General features: G+C 40.4%; 1 protein-coding gene and 1 non-coding gene across 5 annotated transcripts in view; both read left to right on the forward strand.

Annotated features, from left to right (window-relative positions):
- Raly (RALY heterogeneous nuclear ribonucleoprotein) overlaps positions 1-23,943 on the forward strand; it is a 78,797-nt gene that overhangs the window by 18,764 nt on the left and 36,090 nt on the right. For 3 of the 4 annotated variants that reach the window (XM_046433675.2, XM_046433674.2, XM_046433677.2), the window contains exon 2: positions 13,778-13,860. The exons of the other annotated variant lie outside the window; for it this stretch is intronic. The gene's annotated coding sequence lies outside the window, so the exon portion shown is untranslated. The remainder of the gene's footprint in view (positions 1-13,777; positions 13,861-23,943) is intronic. 4 annotated transcript variants of the gene reach the window in all.
- On the forward strand, positions 3,756-3,828 carry Trnaa-ugc (transfer RNA alanine (anticodon UGC)). The gene has a single exon. It is a non-coding gene; the product is annotated as a tRNA-Ala (tRNA).

The raw sequence follows: 23,943 nt of genomic DNA on the forward strand, positions 1-23,943 counted from the left end.
AATACAAATCCTTCCCTCTACACACGCCTACACATGCACTGACACCCCTGCCCATGCCCTAGATACCACTCGCTTCATACAATAGCTTCTCCCAGATACTGCTTCCATCCAGATGCTACACTATCCTCTACCTTAAGTTCATCTGTCTTTGTAACAGACATGTATAACAGATAAGTTTCAAACTAGTTTTGCTTGAATTCCCTTTAATATATTTTCCTTACTTTTTTATAGACTTATACATATATGATGTTAGGTACATAGCCAAGCTGGTGAACTGTTAGGCAGTCTGAACCATTTATGACAAATCCTTTGGTCTTGCGTCACTACAATGTCAGGGAGAGGGAGGGTTGGATCATACAATAGTGGGTTGCTTCTAAATGGCATTCTTATGACCTATCGTGAATTTGAACCTAGGTCCAAACCAGGTGCATTGATTTCAGAGTTCATTTCTGTTGGAAGATGATCACATACTTAGCAAAAGAGAGTCAGAGTCACTGAATGTGTTCCAAACAGTGTCTTTGGGATGTAATCTACAAACAAATATTTTTAACACATTTCCTATGTCCTTCTGTTGTGTAACTAGGTTGGGAAATACTTATCTAGAGGAAAGAATTAGAAGAAGATCTGCATTATTTTTCTCTAACACCTTGGACAAGTATCTTTTCTGGACCTCAGCTTTCTCAACTGTAATATAACAAAGCCCATGCTCATAAAGGACCCTTTTAGTTCTAAGATTTCATGCTGTTTTATGAAGAGTTTAGTCTGGGATGTTTTTCTACATCACTGGGGAGTCTGATATCTACCTCACAGGGCAGGGCATTTCAGGGCATTTGGACAGAGGCCAGCAGAGGCAGTCTGGGCCCTGACCTTCTGTCAGAAGCATTGACATATCTCCTAATTAGAAATGGATCAATATGGGCCTATAGCCAGGCCTGGGGAACCTGGGAGGAGACCTGAGGAATGCTCATAGCTGGGGAGAGTCTGATTACCATGAAATGGGTCTGGGTTACACTTGTCAACACAACAGTTTTGCTGGTATAGCCCTCTTCTGGGAACAGCAGGCAGGGCTGCTCTGAGCAAGTGGGGGAAATGGTTAGCTTGAATTCCCTTTAATATATTCTCCTTACTTTTTTATAGACTCATACATATATGATGTTAGGTATATAGTATAAGCCCCTTCCTCATGGAACAGTCACTAATTTAATGCCTACTAAGCATTAAATACTGAGTTAAGCCCCTTTGTATGTTTATTTGGAGTAGGTGGGAAAAGGAAAGTGAAGCTGAGAGAAATCAAAGTGAAATGACTTGGCTTCCCAGTGTTACATAGCATATTCTCTATGGTATTATATTATAACATTTGCGACACTAGTTCTAACTGATGAATGGTTTTGTGCCAGGACTCTCCCTTACCTTCCTTTAGACTGAAGTGGAGGTCAGGCCCTCTCCCTGGAGCCCTGCAAAGACTGGAGGAAATCTTTAAAACCAGTGGTGAGAGAGGTGCTAGGAGTAGGGAGGGAAAGATTCTCTGTTTGCTTTTGCTTTCTCATCTCCTTTCCAAGGTCCCTAAGGAGTGAGCAGGCTCTAATGGGAGAGATCAATCATCATTTGGAATCAGTGGGAGGGCTTTCTCCAATGTGGAGTGCAGAATCAGTTTTCTGAACTGGCCCTGTGCAAGGAGGGGGAAGGGACTCATGATGGTATTTTTAGGTATTGGAGAACCTGAATACTTAATATGCCCAGAGGCTAGTGTAGCCAGACCAAATTCCTCCTATAGTTGATGAACAAATATTTGCTGAGCATCTTGTATGTGTCAGGGCTTGTGCTAGTGCTAAGGATTCCTAGATGATCTCATAATCTAACATCAAAGTTAAGACAAGGATACAAACCACAGTATGTGTGCCTTAATAGAAGTGTGTACAAGGGACTCTGGGATTAGAGCACTGAAGGAGAAGTAAGAGTTAAGGCAGGGACAGATATCCCAGACCAGGGAATAGCACAAACAAAAGCATGAAACCTTAGAACTATCACTAACATGTAGCAAATTGAAATGACTGCCTGAGTCCTTGCCCTTTGCCAGATTTCAGACTGTAGTAGTAGCCATTGGATGGTAGTAATGCAGAAGCAGCAGGTAGGAAGGAGGAGGTAGATTTATTAGCAGATGTCATTTGAAACAGAATTCTGTGGGGAAGAGGAGAGGAAAGAACAGCAGACCTCTGTCCTCTGGGCCAAGCTGCAGAAGTGTGATGGGTTCTTGGTAGTGTTTTGAAAGTTGTTCTGGCCTGGGCAGATGGGTTGGTGTCTCTGTTTGTTTCACACAGCGTGCCCCTTCTTTGCCCGACACCCCCCCCCAAAAAAAAAAAAATTAATGGAATTTGTTCAAAATACTCCTGAAATGAAATTACATTTTTAACTCTAATTACCCTAATTAAAATTTGACAGCCGTAATCTTGGAATGGCAGATATGCTAAATACCCCATGTTTGTGACAAGCTTGCTTACCCAGATGGAATGTTGTTCTGTTCTGGGCTTAGGAGAAAAATTCTTTTGTTTGATTGTTTTTGTTTTCCCCGTGAGCCTCTTAGTCTTTGGTCCCATAGATTCACAAAGCTAGGATAGCTGTATTTATGGGCTAAAGATTTACCCAGGACCCCTAATCTCTAAAAAGTTCTCTTTATACCAGAGGTGATACTCCGATTCTTAGCACATACCTCTGAGTTTTCTATTGAGATTAGGCTCCAGCGTTCCCTTCAGTGAAAGTCCCTGCCTTGGGGAACCAAGGATCTGCATTTGTTGTAAGACTGTCCTGCTGGTCTAGGGCTAACTCTATATCTATGGTTAGTTTACAGCTAGTGTTAAGAGTGGGACAAGGAGGTCTGAAAATAACCCTATTCTCTTAATATATATTCAGTCCTTTAACTCAGTATAGGCTAGAAAGAACCATCCTGAGAGATAACTGATCTTGGCCCTTCTTGCTTTCCTGACTAGCCTTGATGGGTTGGATTCTTCCTTATGGAACAGAGCTCATATTCTAGCCTTGAGGAACCTGATAGGGTGGGAGGTGGAGTCAAGCCCGTTGACGTGAACTGAAGATCTGTTGATGCCGTGAATCATCTCATGCATCTCCTAGAACCAAAGATACTATGTTCTAGTAATACACTCTCAGGCTAGAAGCCTCTTTAAATTGGCAGACACACTGGCTGCTGTGTTAGGTACTGCAAGGAATACAGTTGAATAAGACAAAGTCCCTGCTTCTGAGAAACTTTTAGAATTGTGGGGAGTCGGGAGGCAGGTAAGTGAGGGACAAAGTGAGGGACAAATTATGTAAGGCAGAACAAACTTTATTCAGTGGATGGAAAGCTTGAGTGCCTACTGTGTATCAGGTACTGAAAATAGTATGTAAATGTATCAGACATAGTACCTACTTTCAAGGGCTTACGTTAGGACAGGCAGGCATGTGAAAGTTCGCTGTAACAAGAACATATGGAGGATGTGTTAGATAAAGTTTTACCTGGGAACCAATCTTGGTGTCCATCTACAGATGAATGGATAAAGACAATGTGTATGTACACAGTGGATTTTTATTTGGCCATGAATAAAAATGAAATTATGACATTTGTAGGAATATGGATGGATCTAGAGACCGTCATGTTAAGTGAAATAAGTCAAACTCAGAAGGTTGTATGGTTTTCTCATGTGGAAGCTAGAGAGGAAAAAGGAAGGTGGGGGTGAATTTCAAAAAAATCAAAGGGAGGGGCTGGGGATATAGCTCAGTTGGTAGAGTGTTTGCCTTGCATGCACAATGCCCTGGGTTTAATCCCCAGCATCACCAAAAACAAACAAACAAAAAAAGGGAGAGATCAGTAGAGAAAAGGGACCTAGTGGTGAGAGGCAGAGAGGGAAGGAGGAAGTGCTGGGGAGTTATTGACCAACTCATATTGTTATATTGTATGCATGTACAAATATGTAATTACAAATCCCATCATTACATACAACTATAATGCACCAGTAAAAAAAGTGGGGGGAGAAAGTTTTACCTGGGGAGGAGGGGGATCAGGAAGAGTGAAGAAGGATACCTCCCGGGGTGGTGCAGGTCTTTGTCAAAGTCCACAGGTTTTGGCATTGGGCTTGTTCTTGAATGGGGGATATTGGCAGAGGTTGGAGAAGATCATTACAGGTGTTAGGGAACAGCATGGCCAAAGGTAGGAACTACTAGGTGATAGCTTAGTGTGGTTTGAGTATAATATGCAGGGAAGGGATATGGTAGAGGATGAGGTACAATTTAAACTTTATCCTGCAGGCAAGAGGGATCTATTGAGGGTGCAGAGTTGTGGTACATTGTATATAGTGGATTGTCAGATGTGATTGGAGACAGTAGATTAGTTAGAACAGATGTCAGCAAACTATGGGTCATGAACTGAAGGTAGCCCACTACCTTTTTGTAGTTTTTACTGGTATACAACTATAGACCCAAGGAACTTATTTGTTCATCCAGGGTTGCTTTGGCACTGCAGTGGTAAAGTTTACTACAGAGCCTACTGTAGCACACCAAGCCTAAACTACTATCTGGCCCTATACAAAAAAGTTTGTTGTAGTGGGGAGCTACTGTATGCCTCTTCTACCAAATCACTGAGTCCCTGTACCACACTCCCTTTTTTCCTATAGCATTGTACATTTGCCATGTAGGATGGAACAAAGCATTAGGTGGTAAGACCACAGTGGTGAATTCCAACGGTATTTTTGCCTTTGGCTTACTGTGTGATTTCAATTAATTCATTTTGTATCTCTGGCCCTTGTAGGGCCTCTCACATGAACTTGGGCCCATTTGTAGAATGAAGCACCTGTTTTTTGTGCCCTTTAGACAGACATGTAAACATGTAAGGATGACTTTGGCTGCTTTTTGGAATTTTTTTCACTAAGTCCTCAATTTTAGAGCATAGCCTTTTCCCTTTTATTTTCCCCCAAAGCTCCCCACTACTTTCATTCTAAGATATTACTGTATGTCTACACATTTGCTTGAAATTCACTGCCATTCACTGTGAAGAGAATAATCATGATTATCTCTAGTTGTTTTTATTGTCAGGGGTCTAGGTACTTGCAGTCGATCTGATTACTAGAAAGGAATAGACCCTGGGAGCCACGTCCTGCTGACCTTAGTTTCAACAAAGCATGACATCTCCAGGATGGGCAATCTGGTTCAATATAGGCAAACACTTGGCCCTGGGCATCCAACATCCTTAGAAGAAGGACCAGATACTGATTTAGGCAGTTTACAAACTTTCAATCCCGCCCCCCTTTTGTCCTCATAACCCTGAAAGTGATTTTTTTTTTTTTTTTTTGGGTACTTGGGATTGAACTCGGGGGCACTTGACCACCGAGTCACATCCCCAACCTTATTTTGTATTTAGAGACAGGGTCTTACTGAGTTGCTTAGCTCCTTGGTTTTTGCTGAGGCTGGCTTTGAACTTGCGATCCTCTTGTGTCAGCCTCCCGAGCTGCTGAGATTATAGGCGTGCGACATCTCACCCAGCTTAGAGTGATTTTATCACCATTTCATACACATGAGAACTTTCAAAGTATTATTTTTTTTTTATATTTATTTTTTAGTTGTAATTGGACACAATACCTTTATTTCACTTATTTATTTCTATGTGGTGCTGAGGATAGAACCCAGGGTCTTGCATGTGCAAGACGAGCACTCTATCGCTCTTCCGCTGAGCCACAATCTCAGCCCCTCAGAGAATTATTAAAGTAAACAGTGACTGTTAGTGCCTGGCTCATTGAGGATACAAGGGAACAACTAAATATTTCTGGCTTCTGGGAAGGAAGAACTAACGAAGTTGGCCTGTTGTAAAAAGAGACAGACATGTAAACAGAGTGATCCAAGTACTAATGTTACCCAGGTTGGATGACTAAGTCAGGGCTCAACTACAGGTGTTTTGCATGCTGTTTCTACCATACCATGCTGCCTTCCTTGCAGGAGGGTGGAAGTCCTGACTGGCAGGCAATCTCTGGAGAATGACTGTTGGTAGAGAAGCATGGCCTTGGAGTAGTCCTAGGAGGGGTCAGAAATCTTAGGCAGCTGACCAAGGATAGGGCCTCTCACATGGACCTGGGCCCATTTGTAGAATGAAGCACCTGTTTTTTGTTCCCTCTAGAAGGTGAAGTCTGGTGGTCAGCACTGACCATATTCTAGAGTACCACAAGAGCCCCAGTCAGTCTGGGAGATGGCAAGGAGGAAGGGTTGGCTTATATATGGGTAGGGGATGGGATTTAAGGCTAAGACTGTTTAAAATTTTTTCCACCTGGAGTCATAATTAGTCTGAAAACAATTTGAGTTGCTGAATCCCACTGAAATGGTAGAGTTGGGGTAGTCATTGAGAGGCAAGGCAAGAGACTATAGGAGCCTATCTTCAGGTTGAAAAAACAAAACTTGTTCAATTTTATAAATTATTCCAACTTAAAAACTTAAACCATTTTTTTCTCAGCACAGCATGTGCAAATGCTGGCTCCTTTTGCTAGAGATCATATCTTCCTTTTTCTTTGACCATAGTTAGGCAGGACATGGCTAGCTCTCATTTTAATGTCTTTCAGTCTCCCTGCTTCATCTTGGGCCCTTGTCTGAATCCCCTGAGAGTGCTGGGTTCAATTTTTTTTTAAATCTATATACTGAGGGGAATAGCGGTCTGAGGTCCTAGTGGTCTGTACTCCAGAGTACCTTTATCCACCAGACCTGAAGTTCGTTCCTAAGGATAAATCCAGACCTCATTCTTGTGCACGTAGTCTTTATGTAACTGAGCTCTCACCTAAAAATCAGATTTTTTTTGGGGGGGGGGTGGGCACAGTAGTACACTGTGATTTTAATTTTGGGGATAAGATTGGAATCATATCTTACACCCTGGCCTTCCACCTCAGACCTGGTTTCTTGGGCTGAGTCTGCATCTGCAGAGTTTTGTCATTGCTTTTAAATACCTGTTCAGAAGTTGATATGTGAACTTGAAACTTGCAATGCCAGACTGCACATTGAGAATAACTTCAAAGTCATTCTATATTGTAGGGTGATTTGGGAAGTACCCTGGTTGGGAGTAAGGAGATTGGTTTTGGTCCTTGCCATTGACTTCCCCCTGTGACTTGAAAGATCTCCCTGCCCTAGTCTAACTCCCTTTCTATAAATTGTAGGAACTTTTCAGCTCTAGCCTCATCAGGGACAGAATGCTATCTTCTAACACAGTTTCAGTTGCACAGAGCACTGTCTGGTTTCAGCTTTGGTGTGTTGGTTACTGATTATAAAGCTTTAGATTCTCCCTTCCAGCTCAAGAGGGGGATGGGGAACCATCCAACTGTCTCATTAGTATGGAGAAAAGAAAACAGTAATTACTTGTGCCTCCCTTGATAATTCCTGCAGGGTTGGTTCTTCTAGAGAAGGAGGAGGGGAAAACTGGAGATAGCTTTAGCTAAGGAAGGAGAAATGCTGTTAGTGCTCAGAATTTGCAGAGGGAAGAATGATTGTCTTAACACATCTGTTGTATTCTCTGGACGTTCCTCCAGGCAGCCTGGAGACTGTCTGGATTGAGTTTCATCTATTTATGGCATGCATTATGTTCTCGTATGTGGACATGAGTTGGGGCTCAAGAGTTTTAACATCTCCTGTCATTAAGAAACCAGCTGCCCTTTTGGGTCTCTTTTTATGATATGCTGGGCATCCTGACACCTGTCTTTGTTGGGGAGTAGGGTAGCGTTTTACTGAGCCATTTTGTGACCTGGCTGCATTTTTATTATGTTGTAAGGTCATGTTTTTAACCCCCACGACAACACAGCCAGTTGATATATTACTCTAGACACAAAAGTCAAGGTCAGGTGTCCTTATGAGTGGGAGGAGTCTGGTAGAATGGCAAGATCAGAGGGTTTGGTCAATTCTGGGAAAAGAAGGCCTCATAGAAGGGTTGAGGCAGTTTTGAGACTTAAGAGGTTAGGACACTTGGTATAGTACTAGCAAATTGAGTGGCAAGCTTGGTTGGGACAAGCAAGGACTGTTTGCTCTGTGTCATTCTTTTACTCCTTGCATCTGGGCAGTTGTGAGCCCGCAGAGCTGATTATAGCAGAAATGTCTGTGGTGAGCCCCTGCCTGTGGGAGCCTGGAGCTGTTAGGTTATGATGATCTCCAGCGATTGTTCACCCTTGCCTTGGTTACCACCACAAGGGCTAGAAAACATAGCTCCCCCTTTCCTTCCCCTCCCTGAGGAAGATGCCACTCCAGGAACACCTCTTTCATCCAGTCTTTCTGCAGGCCCTAGAATGGCAAGGGTTCTGTAGGGACATACTGGGTTTTTTTGTTTTTGTTTTTTTTAATCTTCATTTTCTTTTCTTTTTTAAACAAAGTTTTATAAATGTAGATGATATATTTTTTTTTTCTGTCAAAGTCTTTTCTCTTCTCTCCCCTGAAGTGCTCCCTTTTTCTTGTCCCTGACCTTTTGCTTGATTCCCTACCCTTTGAAGTATTAAGTCCTCCTGTCTTCCCATAATTTTCTCTTTTTGTTCACTTCTTGGCTTTCTTCCTCTAACCTCCAACTATAGATTCCTGTTTCCTTGTATTCTTGTAGAACCTGTTCCTATTATTTTTTTAGATGGAATGCTTGAATATAATAACCTAGCCATGGGAAAAGCATTTGTCTTTAGACTAAGTTGGCATTTATCTGGGCATAGTAGAGTGCTTCCCAGAAATGTGGACAGAGCGCATACCTAGCACACAGTATTTGCTCATGCTTGGAAAGTTGTCCATATTGGTGTATAAGGTGTTTTGATCAGGTATTTTGGTTCAGAATAGGCCTACTTGTAACATTTCTTTAGGTTGTAGTAAAAGCCTCTGTAAGCTCTCAATAAGAGAGTCCTTAGGAGGTCTCCTAAGGAGGACCTGATTTATCAAGCCCTATCTGTTGGTGTACTTGGATTTCGTCCCTGCCCATCTTTGTTCTAGGTATGCAAAACCAAGTAAAAATGAGAGAATTTGATCTAACACTTTGTCATTGGCACCTATTTTGATATGCAAGGAGGTCTTTGGGAATAAGAAAGTGCAAGATATATAGGGAAAGGACACTTGAAATTGTAAGATATAGGAAAAGGACACTTTGGAGCAGATCTGGGTGCCAGTCATTTCTACTTTCTAGCTATGTAGTTTTTAGACAAGGTATTTCTATTTCTCTGAGGCTTGGTTTCCTCTTCTGTAAGATGGGGATAATTTTTGTGGCACTAAAAGTTCATTAGGAATAAATGAGAATAATTAAGGCTTTGGGCACAAGGCATTATACATAGGTAATAGAAGCAAATTACATTTTTCTCCCTTAGAACTTTTTTATTGCTTTGTATTTATCCTTTTGTATTATTTGAATGGAATAACAGTATTTATCATTGAGTACTTATTGCTGGGCTCTGATATAGGGCTTTCCCACAGTATATCATTTTTTACTTGGTAACACATTTCTGAAGCAGAAACCTTTTAAATCAAATGTAGGGAACTGAGGCATGGAAATAAGTGTATTGCCTAAGGTTACAAAGCCAGTGAAGCAGAGCTGGTATTCAAACCCAGTTGTCTCTTAATCTAGAGCATAGGCTCTTTACCACTAAGTTGATTATTTTTACCTTTCTGTCACTTTTCCCTGAATAATCTGTGACTTCTACTGGTTCTTAATTTCTGTCTGCTTATACCTATCCGGATTGTGTGCATATAGTTTTTGGACTTTTTCTAGTCTTGAGGGTGCCTAATTTTGATGGTGGTATAGACAGTGAGTCTTTCTGCCCTAGTGTTTCCTGATTCTTTTCACTCAGAAGATTCTTTTAACTGAAAAGGTTATTATAGAGGTCATTCTCGTCTTCCTTCATTGCCGCTTCATATCTTGCCATAGATGTCAACAGTTAACTTGTTCTTGTAAGTCATCTTTGGTCCTTCAGAAGAGCAAATATGATCACCCTAATTTTACAGATCTGATAACTAGGGTCCAAGAAGGTGAAATTATTTGTTCAGTCACAGTGAATTAGAAAAAGAATTGGAGCTAGATTGTAGGGTTTCTGATTCTCAGCCCAGTATCCTCTTGACTAATTTAGGCAGAAGAGATACCTGTATATAAGGTGAAGATCAGGCCTAAAAAGAATTGAACTGGCTGGGCGCAGTGGCTTGGAAGATTGAGGCAGGAGGATTGCGAGTTCAAAACCAGCCTCAGCAACAATGAGGAGCTAAGCAACTCAGTGAGACCCTTTCTCTAAATAAAATACAAAATAGGGCTGAGGATGTGGCTTAGTGGTGGAGTGCCCCTGAGTTCAATTCCCTATAAATGCCCCCCCCCCCAAAAAAAAAAAGAGAGAGATTTAGGTCTAGGCCCAGGACCTAGACAGTTCTGAAGGGACTTTGCCAGTTTACTTGTATACTTTTGAAGAACTAATCAGAAAGAAACACCTTTCTTTCCCAAAGAAAGTATTTATCACATGGAACTGTGGGGAAGCCTCCAGATCACGTCAGTATCTGCGTATCCTTAAGAAAAGATAGACTCCCAGGTCTTACTAGTCTGAGATAAACTTGGTAAAGAAGGAAGCAGTGGACTATAGAGGAAGAACTTTCTGGTCTTTTGACTTCTGTCTTCAGCCTAAACCAGATTGTGGTTGGCTGGGACAGTTAGTGAGGATTGGGGATGGGAATCCTGGGAAGCTTAAGTGTTTCACTTTACCTCTTGCTGACAGATTTGATCTGGGATTTAGATAGGCAAGTTCGCTTCATTTAAAATTTATAAAAAGGAATTTTCTACTACTACTCTAAAAACAATCTAAAAACAGAACAAAACCTTGATTTTGGAACCAGAAAGTAAAGGAAACCTTTTTCAATCTCGAGGCCTCAGACATTTCAATCCTGCCCAACATTTTCTTTCATTTTGTCTCTTTCCTTACCTTCTTTCCTTTCACCACTTTTTTCTTCCTCTCTTTTTTTCTACTCCTGCCCAACTTCCCTTATCTTTTTCTCTCCTCACTTTCCCCCTTACTCTTGAAAATAAGAAAAGGATACCTCCAATCAATAGACTGTTAGGTACTTGAGATTGGTGTTGATTCTGAGGCTGACAGAACATGGAAGTTGAGATTTTGGACCTTTCTTTTAGTCTTCAGAACAAAAGTTGATGGGGCAGGGTTTATCCAAACATATGTTCCTCAAATACTTAATATCTTCTATCTGCTAGGCTATGTCAGGTGCTTGAGCTGTTACATTTAATAAGACCCTAATCCTGCCATAAGAAAAGTCTTGCAGAGAATACATAGTGAAAGGCACCCCCTTCCCTGAGACAAGTAATTTGAATTTTGAGGTAGAAGGAACTTAAGAGTTTTATTTGGTCCTACTTTCATGTTGCTCTGTAATGAAGTAAGGTGGACCTATATAAAGTAAGAGAAAACACATAGGCTTTGGAAAAGCCTCAGTTTACATCCTAGCTCTGCAACTTTCTGGCTGTTTGATTGCGAATGACACACTTACTTAACCTCACCTATCTTAAGTTACTTTGGCTGTAAAATGGGTGTGTTATAAGATATTATGAGGATTAATAGTTTAACTTCTAGTCCAGTGCCTGGACATAGTAGTGTCTTTCCCTATTCTAAGACCTTGTTTAAATCTTCACTTCTGTGAAACTTCAGAGACCTGGTCAGACTGATTTCTTTATCCACTTTCAAATATATGAAGTTCTTTCAATTTTAGATCCTGCCTAATATTCTTAGCAGTCATTTGTGGGGGTTTGATACACTGGAACTGCAAGATGCCTAAGGATGAGGACTATTCACAATCATCTTTGCATTCTCCATAAGCCCTAACTCAGAACCACGTATATATAGTAAGGCCATAGAGTGGTGAGAAAATATTCAGAATAACTTTATAGCTTTGCAGACTTTGAAAATTAAGAAGGATTTGAATACGTACAAATGAACAACAGCATGGACAAAAGTATGGGAGCTGGAATGCTCACTAGAGGTTAAGGCAGATGATGACCAGATCATGGCATACCTTAGAGAGCAAGGTTGAGGTGATAGGGAACCTTGACTTTTTTTTTTTTTTTTTTTTTGAGCAGGGGAGTGGCATTAGGACCATTTCACAGTGTGGATGCAGTGGATTGGAGTAGGATGGGAGATTACTATGATAATCTGTCCTTGTAATGCTAGTAATTTTTGAGAAATATTCCAGTAGTGGAGGAGATAATGTGATCCTTTTTTTTTTGGTGGTAGGGATTGACCGCAGGGCCTCACGTGTGCCACATACAAGGGAAGTGCCTTACCTCTCAGTTATACCACCAGCCCTGCTGATTCGATCCTTAATCAAGAGGAAGTTGAAGGCTGATGAGGATATGGCTTAGTGGTATAGTGCTTGCCTGGCATGCATGAGGCCTTGGGTTTGATACCCACTGAGCACTTGATAGGTAGGTATGTAGGTAGGTAGATAGGTAAGAAGAAAAAGAAGTTAACATAGTAGGGAATAAAGGAAAAGACGTGAATATACAGCCCTTAGAGGGAAAACCAAAATAAAACACAAGGACTTGGCAGTTGTGGAAAAGGGAAAGGTGGGATTGACAGTAAGAACATTTGGAGTCCTAAGAATGTAGAGAAGGGGTTGGAGTTATGGCTCAGTGGTAGAGCACTTGCCTGGCATGTGTGAGGCCCTGGGTTTGATCCTCAGCACCGCATATAAATAAATAAAAGATCCATTTACAACTAAAAAACAAAACAAAACAAAACAAAACCTGAGGAAATGGTTATGCCACTTGCTAAACCTTGGAGGCTGGGAAATAGAAGATGAGTTCATCTTGTTGACATGTGGAGTTGGAGGTGCTACTGCTAGTTCAGTCCGTGCGCCCACCTGCCCTCCTTTGACCTGGGCCTATAGATATCTTTCAGGTCTTTGTTTTTGCCGTTTTGTTCCAGATGTGGAGTCCCCCCTAACCATATCTCTATTTATATCTTGAAACAATTCTCACTCCTTCACTGAAACAAGATAGTGCATATAAGGTGCTTAGCTTAGAACCTAATCTATTTCCAAGTGTGAGGTAAATGATAGTGGCTATTCTAAATGGCTCTTTTCATTGTGGTTTGGTCCTCACAGAAGCTACAGATTATAGACTAGAGAAGTCTTTGGAACCACCTGGCTCAAAGACTAAAGAGTCCTTTAACTTGTATTCCATAAAAACACAAGTTAAAGGACTCTTTAGTCTTTATACTGGACTGCAAGTAAATGGAGAAGATATCAGGCTAGCTTGTAAATGGGTAGGGAGCTCTGAGCCATATCACCTAGAGCCTAGAGAACATGTTTTCTGCCACCTTCTGTTTTTTTTTTTTTTTTTTTTTTGTGGTACTGGGGATTGAACTTGGTGGCACTCAACAACTGAGCTGCATTCCCAGCCCCATTTTGTATTTTATTTAGAAACATTCTTACTGAGTTGCTTAGCACCTCATTTTTGCTGAGGCTGGCTTTGAACTCATGATCCTCCTATCTCAGCCTCCCAAACCGCTGGGATTACAGGCGTGTGCCACCATGCCCAGCCCCTGACTATTTTATGTGAAATAGAATTCTACTCTTTCTCCTTGTTATTTCTTTTCTTCCTTACCCTGCTTTGATTTTTTTTTTTTTTTTTCAAATAGCACTTAGCACTGTCTGGAAAAAAAAAAAGTGCAAAATGTATGAGGGTAGGAACTTCGAATGCCCATACTATCCTAAGTTAATGTCTATTCTGAACAGGACCCCTAATGGACTTCTCTCTCTGTTATAGGTGAGGACTGTTCCCAGAGGCAGTTGCTGCTAACCCTGTAACCCAAAGGAGGAAATAACTGGCTAAGTCCAGCCTCAATACTGGTGAGTGAGAGTTCTTGGTCAGACTCTGGGCAAGCTAGGGCTAAGATATAGGCTAACAAGTTTGGGGATTATTTTTACCCTTAGTACAGATAACTTACAGGTGATTACTTTCCTACGCCATGACTAAAAGATTGGATATTGGGATAGGTAGCCTCCTGGTCTGGGAGTAGTGTTGAGATAACTTTCTTGGAGCTGCAATGAGAATGTCTGGTATCATTTTTATTTACTATTAGTAAGGCAAAGCAGGCTTACTTCTTTCTTGCTTCTGCCAGCTGCTTTCTGCTGGGGGGTATCCTGGGACCTGGCAGTTTTGCCTGTATTCCCATAAGCTCTTTCAATATGACCTCCACAACTCTGAGGCTTTCTTGACTTCAGTCTCTGCCATGGCCTACCTAGACCCTAGGTTAGCCTTAGGAAATCCTATAATTCTCTTAGTCCTGAAAAGTGTGATAGTAGTGGTGGTGATTGAGTTATATAGTAAGGCTATATGAATGGGAAGTCAGGAAAGAAAAAGGAGGACCACAGATAGTGAAGGGAAGGAAATCAACATACTAAGAACTTATTTTGTTAGATTTCCTTTAATCTCTTTAGACAATTCCATTTTAAAGATAAGGAAATTGAGGCTTAGGAAGCTGAAAAATTTTTCAGGCTTTATGCCTGACACCCCATAAAGCTGATTGTAGTACCTAGTTCAGTCTAAATATAAATAATACCCTTGTTTTTCCTGATTTGATGGCTTTTCCTGCACTGCTAATCTTTCTAGTATCCTGGTTTTTCTTAGAAAATTCAAGACAGACCTCTTTAAGGATTCTATATTTGAGAGATTCAGAAGGGCAGTCAGGAATTAGTGATCCCTTCTGAGCAACAGTTTTATGTAGGCAGAAACCCAGCTAAATAGGACTGGAAGGAGAAGAAAATGTCCAACACATGGATCCCATAAACATTTGACTGACACAAATTGGGGACTTGGAGAGTTGGGTTGAAGTTGGAAAACCTGGGTTTTTATCTATTTTAGTGTGTGCCCTTCGACAACTTTTATTTCCCTATTTGTAAAATTGGAATGCCTGCCTTCCCCCCAACCTTTGTGTGTTTGACAACCATGCGGGGATGTTGTAGAGAAGCTAATGAGAAATGCCACATTGTGAACCATAAAGCAGCATGAAAGAAACAAGAAAGAAGAAAATGAGAAGAAAGCATTATAGCTATCTGTAGCATCTCAGCCCCTGACTTGTTTGCCACTCTACTACTCGCCAAAGTAAAAGGGAAGGTTTTCCTTTGGGAATTTCTGTTGTAAAACATCTCCCATTCCTTCTCTTCCTTCCTTTCTCCTGTTGACCCTTCCCACAGCAGCTCAGTTTTTCCATAAGGAAAAGGATTCCAGAGCACAGATGACAAAGCCAGATAGCATTCACAGCTGCAGTTTACAGCATGCAGGTTGCAGAATGTGGCTTTAAATGCACTTATGCCCTGGCTGCAAGGCCATAGATATTTAAGCAGTTTTCAGGAGTCTATCCTAGTGTAAGTCTGTTCTCACGGAATGGTTTTTCTGAAGAAGTTGCCTTGTTTCCTTAGTGTCATCTCAGGAGAAAGCTATTCCTATTTTGATCAGATTTCTTGCCCCCTTCCCTTCCTTACCCAAATTATAGTGAAAAAGGCGTTTATACTGTAGTTGCATATCTTATTGAAAACCATAGTCATTCCAGTTTCCTGTCATCTTGCTTTTTCCCTAATGGACATTTTGTTTTTCCCTCTCTCTGCCTGGGGGGCCATGGAGGAGTCTCATCCGCACCTGGTGCTCTTGGATTTCACATAGCCAACTCCAACCTTTTCTTCATACTATGAGTTTCCAGGCTCTTGTCGACACCTCTTTTTATCTTGGTAGTCTAAACTCCTACAGTTTCTGGCCTTTCCATGGCCTGGGTAGATCATATTTTTCCTGAAACAGTTTGACTACTATTTTAAAATATGAATGGTTTCAAGGTGAGTGTGGTGGCACATAATTCCAGCTATTTGGGAGGCTGAGGCAGGAGGATTGCAACTTGGAGGTCAGCCATTTAGTGAGATCCTCAGCAACTTAGTGAGACACTGTCTCAAAATAAAAAGAAAAGGACTAGAGATGTCTCTCAGTGGTAAAGCACCCCTGGATTCAATTCCCAGTACAAAAAGTTTCTATATAAATAAATGTATAATGTAGAGTTATCCTTATAATAGCTTATTCAGCTAACAGCCTCATTTTTCCAGAACCTAAATAAAAAACAAGAGGGAAGCAAAGGGTTGTCATCCTTAAGCCGGTGCTAACTCTTGTTTTTATGTGTTGTTAATAATAAATTTAGCATTCTGGTTTCTAACCCCCAATATGATTAAAAGCAACATATTAAAAAAGGGAGAGGAGGTACTATATTAATAGCTGCTGGAGGTGATACCTGAAAGCTGTTAGTAATGGGAGGGGTGAAATAAAATGATAAGAAAGAGAAGTTAAAACAGGAGACTGGAGGGCAGTAGTCCTACAAACATCTATGTGCATCAGTAAGATAGGGGTGGAGCTATATAATTTCTACCATTGTTTTAAATTCTTTTTTGAAGGCCAGAATTTTCAGAAAATGTTGCATTAATTAATTATAGCATCTATTATATTATCAGTAATATAATGAATACTGTACATGAATTTCATTTTCATAGCAACTTAGGAGGTAGGTGGTGATATTCTTGCTTTATAAATGACTGAGACTTAGGGACCTGTAGGCAGAAGAGCTACGCTTAGAACCCAAAAGAATTTAGCTCCAGAGAACTAAGTTTTTAATGTTATCCTATATTAGCTCTTTTTTTATGACCTAAAAACCCTGTCCTTCTCAACCTTGGAGAGTTGGGTTGAAGTTGGAAAACCTGGGTTTATAGCTATTTCAGTGTGTGCCCTTCAACAACAATTTCCTTTCATGGGCCAGGAGTTTCCAAACCTTTCCTCGTCATTTTCCAATATAAATTTTTCTTTTTGAAGATACTTGTTCATGATTCATTTACTGAGTATTTGTTGAACTTCTACTATGAACCAGGTTCCATTTTAAGTATTTGAGATGTACCAGTGAATAAAATAGTTTTCTCTTGTGGGGGGTGGGGGAAGTATACAGTCTTTCATCATTGGGGTTTTTTTGTGGATGGCTTTTATCAGGCTAAGAAAGTTCCCTTGTATTTCTAATTCATGGAGTTTATATTCTAGTGGAAGAAAGTATATAAATGAAGCTGGGTGTAATGGCGCATGCCTGTAATCCCAGTGATTAGAGAGGCTGAGGCAGGAGGATTATGAGTTCAAACCCAGTCTCAGCAAAAGTCAGGCACTAAGCAACTCAGTGAGACCCTGTGTCTAAATAAAATATTAAAAAGGACTGGGGGGTGGGGTTATAGCTCAGTAGTAGAGCGCTTGCCTAGCATGTGTGAGGCACTGAGTTTGATCCTCAGTACCATATAAAAATAAATGAATGAATTAAATCTACAACTAAAAAAAATATTTAAAACAACAACAAAAACTTAAAAAAAAAAAAAAGTGTGGTGGGAGGGCTGGGGATGTGGTTCAGTGGTCGAGTGCCCCTGAGTTCAATCCCTGTTACTGGGGAAAAAAAACAAAAGAAGAAGAAGAAAAAAGAAGTGTGAAGAATGAATAAATGTGAAGAAAAATAAAGCAGGATAAGGAAATAGTGAGCAGCTTGATTATCAAAGAAGGCCTCCCTGAGGAAAGATCTACCCAGGAATTTGCTGGAACTGTAGTAGTGATCTATATGTGTATCTTGGGAAATAACATTCTGGCTGTTTGGAGTTCAGGAAGTTCAGAGATCCTGAAATAGGAGCATGCTTATTGTATTTTAGGAGTAAAAGGAAACCAGTGAGAGGAGAGTAAGTGAGCAAGGGGGAGAGTGGAATATCGAAAAGAAGTCATAAGGGTAGACAGGGCAAATCATGTAGTGCTTTATCCTGAGTGAAGTAAGAAGCCATTGGAGAATTTTGAGTAGAGAAGTGATATAATCAGACATCCATTTTTAAAAAAAAAAATCTGCTTATTAGTGACATAATGATACATCTTTTTTTTTTTTTTTAAGTCTGCCTGATTGCACCAACTGGTACCTCTAGTCCTCAATCTGATATAATGTTGAATAGAAGTGGTCAGAAGAGACAACCTTACCTTGTTTCTAGTTCAGGGGGTAAGGGGAGAATTGAGTCTTTCATCATTAAAATTGTGTGTGTGTGTGTGTGTGCGCGCGCGTGTGTGTGCGTGCGTGCGAGAGAACGAACACGCCTTATACCAGGCTAAGAGAGTTTTATAATGGATAGGTATTTTTTGCAGATTCTGTGTTTTTGTTCTACTAACATGGTATATAAATTTTATTTTTAGTTATTAAACCAACTTTGCATTCCTAGAATTTGGTTGTAGCATATAATTGATTTTAAATTTTAAAAATGAATTAAATTCTTTTAAAATTTGCTGAGGGACACTGATCTGTAGTATCTTCCCTCCTCCCTCTCTGCCCCCTTCTCCCCAATTACTGGGGATTGACCCCCAGCTCTTTTTATTTATTTTGAGACAAACTCTTACTAAGTTTCCCAGGATGGACTTGAACTTGTTGGTTCTGCTTCAGCTTCTTGAGTTAGCTGGGATTGCAGGCATGTACCACCAGGTCAGGCTTGGTCCATAGTATTTTGTATCTTTGTCTGGTTTCAGTATCAGGGTAATAGTGACCTCATAGAATGAATTACAGTGTTTCCTCCTGAGTTTGTAATGGCTTGTTATTATTTCTTCTTGAAATATTTGATAGAATTCACCATGCAGCCATGTGGGCCTGGGCTTTTTTTGGGGGGGAGGGGGGATTTTAAAATTACTAATTAAGTTTTTCCCCCCCTTATAATAGATCAACTTAGATTTCCTGTTTCGTTTTTAGTCACTTTGGATAATTTTTGTCTTTCTAGGAATTTGTCCACTTCATCTAAGTTGTTTGATTTGTTGGTTTAAAATTATTCATAGTATTTCCTTATAATTTACTTAACTTATATAAGATCAGTGGTAATATTCCCCTTTTCATTTCTGGTTTTGGTAATTTGTGTTTTCTTTCTTAATTAGCTTAGTTACAGGTTTGTTAGTTTTGTTGATATTTTCAAAGAACCAGTTTTTGGTTTCATTGTTCCATCTATTTCCTCTTTGTTATTTTCTAACTTCTTTTTTTTTTTTTTTTTTTGAGAGAGAGAGAATTTTAATATTTATTTATTTTTTTTAGTTTTTGGTAGACACAACATCTTTGTTTGTATGTGGTGCTGAGGATCGAACCTGGGCCGCACGCATGCCAGGCGAGCGCGCTACCGCTTGAGCCACATCCCCAGCCCCACTTCTTTTTTTTTAAAAAAATTATTTTTTAGTTGTAGGTGAACATAATACCTTTATTTGTATGTGGTACCAAGGATCGAACACAGTGCCTCATGAATGCTAGGCGAGTGCTATACCACTGAGACCCAGCCCCAGCCCCTAACTTCTACTTGTTTTGGGTTTAATTTGCTTTTCTTTCTCTGGTTAAGGGTTAGGCTATTGATTTCTGAGGCCCTGTGCAGCCCAAATCAAATTCTTCTTCAGACTTGACTAGACCCGTTGGCTGTCAGATTGCTCCCTCTAATGTAGTAGTAGCCTCTGGAGCCTCAAAGAGGGTCTACTTCAGAAATAACAAGGGGAGATAAGTGGTCCATGGTGTATGTTACCCACAGAGATGGGGTAAAGGCTAGACCTATAGTGCTTAGCAGCCTGGATCCTGCCTGCCCCAAGTCAGAAGTGGGCAGGCCTGAGCTTTAAATTGAAGTTATGAGTGTGGTGGCACATGGCAAACCAGAGATCTGAGGAAAATTAACTGATACAGAGGCTTCAGGATGACTTTGGGGCCTTGCCTAAATACTTCTGTTGCCTATTGTGAATGAGATTCTAAGTAGATATTAGATTGCATTATACAAATAAGGTTTAAAATGCAGATCCTCTAGATAACATTGAGGTAGGAGGAGTTGGAGCAATGCCTGGGCTTGCTAGTTACTTACCTGTGGTCTTTAGTTTCCTCTTCTATAAACAAGGAATAATAGTTTCTGCCCAGCCTTGTGTAAGGCACATTTCCAATAAGTCCTGTATAAAGCCATTATACTGTACAAATGTAAGGGACTATTAATGTTAGTAATTCTAGTGATGTGACTTGAAAACAGAATCTAGGAAGATCCAAGATCAGTAGCAGTGCATCATCATCTTTCAAGGTGTAGAGATGAATGTTTGATCAAAGTGGCATTAGTACCTTAAAAAGCAGGAGGCCCACTGTCTGCCAGTATAAGCATCATGGTGACTAGAGAATTCTGTCGGGAGGAATATGAGGGAGACTGCCAGAGCAACTCATAAGAAACAGCTGTCTGTATTCATTCCACACCCAGGGATTTGAGCCATATTTTATTATTTTGGCTTGAGAAACAGCTGGCTTTCTTGAAGGTTGCTGTCACAGCAAAGCAATAAGGTCCAGCTTGTTTCCTGGAAAGGAATAGCATGCAAAAAAAAAAAAGCTCTGTGCCCCATTGGGTCCTGAGTCGCCCTGTTTTCATTAAAACTAAGGGGATCTTTCTTGCTTTTCACTGGAAGAACAGAAGATTATCAAATATTGAAGTGACTGACAGATCTTCTAGGTCAGATCAGCTAGAAGTCAGTTCTAGGGATGTTGGCTGTGGCAGAGAGACAGAGTCCTGAATTTAAGAATATAGCAAGAGATCAAAAACCAAGTTAGGAGAATGGGAAACTATAATTCAGGAAACCAAGGTCCATCAGCAACTGTGGTGCTAGAATCCTGAGATGAGTAAGAGATAAATGAAGGAGACTTGTCTAATTGGGCAAATGCAGGGGGAAAAGTATATTCTATAAAGTACCCAATTAACATAAAACAAATTGCTTCTTTGGGAATTATCTGTGTTATCTGAATCTCTGTTCTCCACTCCTATATTCATCATGACCCACTTCCATCTCTTCAGTTAGAATTATCTGTCGAGTTAACTGAACTAAATGTATAGGGCAAGATACAAGATACCTATGGTACAGCTGGTCTTTGGGAAAATTATTTAGCTGCATCTTCCTCACCATTATGTATATTCTTTAAAACCTTAGGCCATATGATGTTGGGAGAAAGGGGGGGGGGGCTTTAGAGCCAGATTTACCAACATCTGGCTTGTTCTTGTATTTCCCACTAATTTCTCTGAGCTGTAGTCTACAACTGCAAAATGAGAACAATTCTACTTTCTGAGGATATTTTGATGCTAATATTTTTTAAATCAAAAAACAAAAACAAAAACCTGGCCAGGTGGCACATACCTGTAATCCCATTAGTTCAGGAGGTGGGGCAGGAGGATTGCAAGTTCAAAGCCAGCCTTAGCAATGTAGGGAGACCCTGTCTCAAAATAAAAATGGCTAGGGATGTGGCTTAGTGGTTAAGCACCCCTAGGTTTAATCCCCAGTGCCAAAACAAACAAACAAGCAAAAAAACTTAACCTGGATTGGTGTTCAATTACCAGTGATTGAAATAAATTGTGAAACCATGTGTTTAGTGTTAGATTGAAAAAGGAGAATGTCAGACTCTGAAATTTACTAATTCAACCTTGGAAAGTATTTATTCCTGGGTCTCAGCTTTTTTTTTTTTTTTTTTTTTTTTTAATTTATTTTTTATTTTGTGGTGCTGGGAATCGAACCCAGGACCTCATACATACTAGGCAAACACTCCATCACTGAGCTATCCTTCCCACCTGTTTCCTCAGTTTTTCAAGGATGGAATGAAATGAAAGTGTTGATTATAATTGCTGATGTTCCTTCCAGTTCTAGCCTCCAAAGGCACACTGTTGTCCTAAGACATCATCAGGAGAGGCAAAAGAAGAAACCTCAACTTCAGTCCTGCTAAAGGATATACCAGGGGCAGTTACAAAGAAGGAGCCATTATTTATAGTAAAAAGGTGTTGGCAGAGGCTGGTAATCTGCTCTAGGGGCAGTGACTGTCACCCACCATTTGGAAAAGAAACATCAAAGTGAAGGTCAAAATGGCTTGAAAGATTGAAGACCAAGTGGCTAGCAACTGTGAGGAAAACCATGAGCATAGGACCCAGTTTGTGCTCCATTACTTACTTACTGGCTGTTTCCAGCCAAGCTATTTCTCTTTTTGTGGCCTCCCTATCTCCATCTGTAAGTTAAGTTAGAGTTTTCTCCAAGAGCCTATCCAGGGATAACTTTATGAATTTCAATTTCTATTCTTTCAGGACCCTCAAGTTGTATTTGTACTCCAGCTTTTGCCCTGAGTGTGGAGAATTATTTGAGAAGGTTTTTCATCCAGCAAGGCTTTGCCTATTATGAATGAGATTCTAAGTAGATAGGCTTTGTCTAGTGCTGAGTATTTAGAATGCTTTTGAAACTTCAGTTTTAAGCCACCAAGAATCATTTAGTTTTCAACACTAGAAATGCTTTGGTTCACCTGATCCACCCCCCTCATTTAATACTGAGAGACAATGTAGTAAACTCTGAATTCCAGTTCCTGCCAGTAATACCTAAATCTCTGTGAACCATAGTACAATTGATTGAAAGTGGGGATAGTGATAATCGAGTAGGCACATACAGAATTATTGTTTAGAACACGAAAGAAAAAACTGAGGCCTGAGACATATGAAGTATCTTGCTCATGTTCGAGCTCGGACCAGAACCCAAGTTTCTTGTGTCTCATTCCGCATTTTTTTTTCTCTAGGGCCAAGGTCAGTTACACCCATATGTATGCAGTAGCAAAGATTAGAACTGAAAGCATGTCAGCTTTCTTTTTTTTTTTTTTTAATATTTATTTTTTAGTTTTCGGCGGACACAACGTCTTTGTTTGTATGTGGTGCTGAGGATCGAACCCTGGCCGGACGCATGCCAGATGAGCGCGCTACCGCTTGAGCCACATCCCCGGCCCCATGTCAGCTTTCTTAACATCTCCACCAACAGCCTACTCAAATCCCCTGTGGCTTGTGTCAATAACACAGCCCATACTTGTTTTAGAAACAAGTGCTCCATAAGCACTCATGTTTGATTTGCTTTGGCTGGTTCAAGATCCATATGCTCTTAGAATAGCACAACATATTCTCCCAATCAACTCTTTCCCATTCTAATCAACTTACAACTCTGGTCTGTTGCTAACTAGGGTTTGTCCCTAAGTCTTCCTTACCTGATGCGTGAATTCACATTCAGTCTTTTGTACTAGTTTGCTCTTTTTCCCCTTGAGCAACATTTATTTTGTGCCTGTTGTGTGCCAGGTTTTATGGTAGGACTTCAATCTTGCTAACTCTCTAAGGTACCAATAGCTCCAGAGTGAACTAAATAAATTTACTGTCTAAATGTCTAGTCTGTCAAAGAGCTGGAATTTGAACTCAGGCCCTCCTGACCCTATAGGCTGAACTCGTTCTTGAGTATTGTACTGCCTCCCTGGCCTTTGGCTGCAGTCTTTCTGGGCTGTATTCAGAAGTACCCAAAAAGGAACAATTGATGATCCAGGCATAATAAAAATATCTTCCATGCCTTTAGTGCATTTTCCCAAGTTTCTGCCTTATCTTGTCTCAAACTACCTTCTCTAAATCCTAGGTGTGGGGCCTAGAGATCCAAGAGATGAGAGACCAGTTTTTCATCTTCAACATGAAAACAGATTTCCTAGTAAAAAGCTAATTCTATTTGTCATTTTTAAGTTGAATGGATGGAATACTTCAAGCATTAAGCCCACTATTTCTATGCCCGCTTCTGAAATACAGGGAAAGAAAAAGAAAAAGGAGGTCTGTACATTTCAACCTGATGAATGTCCTCCAGGGACTGGGCAGAAGATGAGACATATGAGACATACACATGTAAAAGATTTAAGGAATAAAATTGTTCTGATAGGTCCTCAAGTCCATACTCACTTTTCAATTTACAAAGCACTTTACCTTCAGAGATCATAGTATGAAGAAACAGAAGGAATCTGCCTTTATGTGCTAGAACCAGGGCTAGAGTACAAAACTTCAATCTTGATAATGAGGAAGAGTTTTTAAGTCCTC

This window comes from Marmota monax, unplaced genomic scaffold (assembly GCF_021218885.2).
Source record: "Marmota monax isolate L192 unplaced genomic scaffold, Marmota_monax_Labrador192_F-V1.1 WCK01_AAM20220418_F8-fsc00014, whole genome shotgun sequence".
In the NCBI taxonomy this organism is placed as follows: Eukaryota; Metazoa; Chordata; class Mammalia; order Rodentia; family Sciuridae; genus Marmota; species Marmota monax.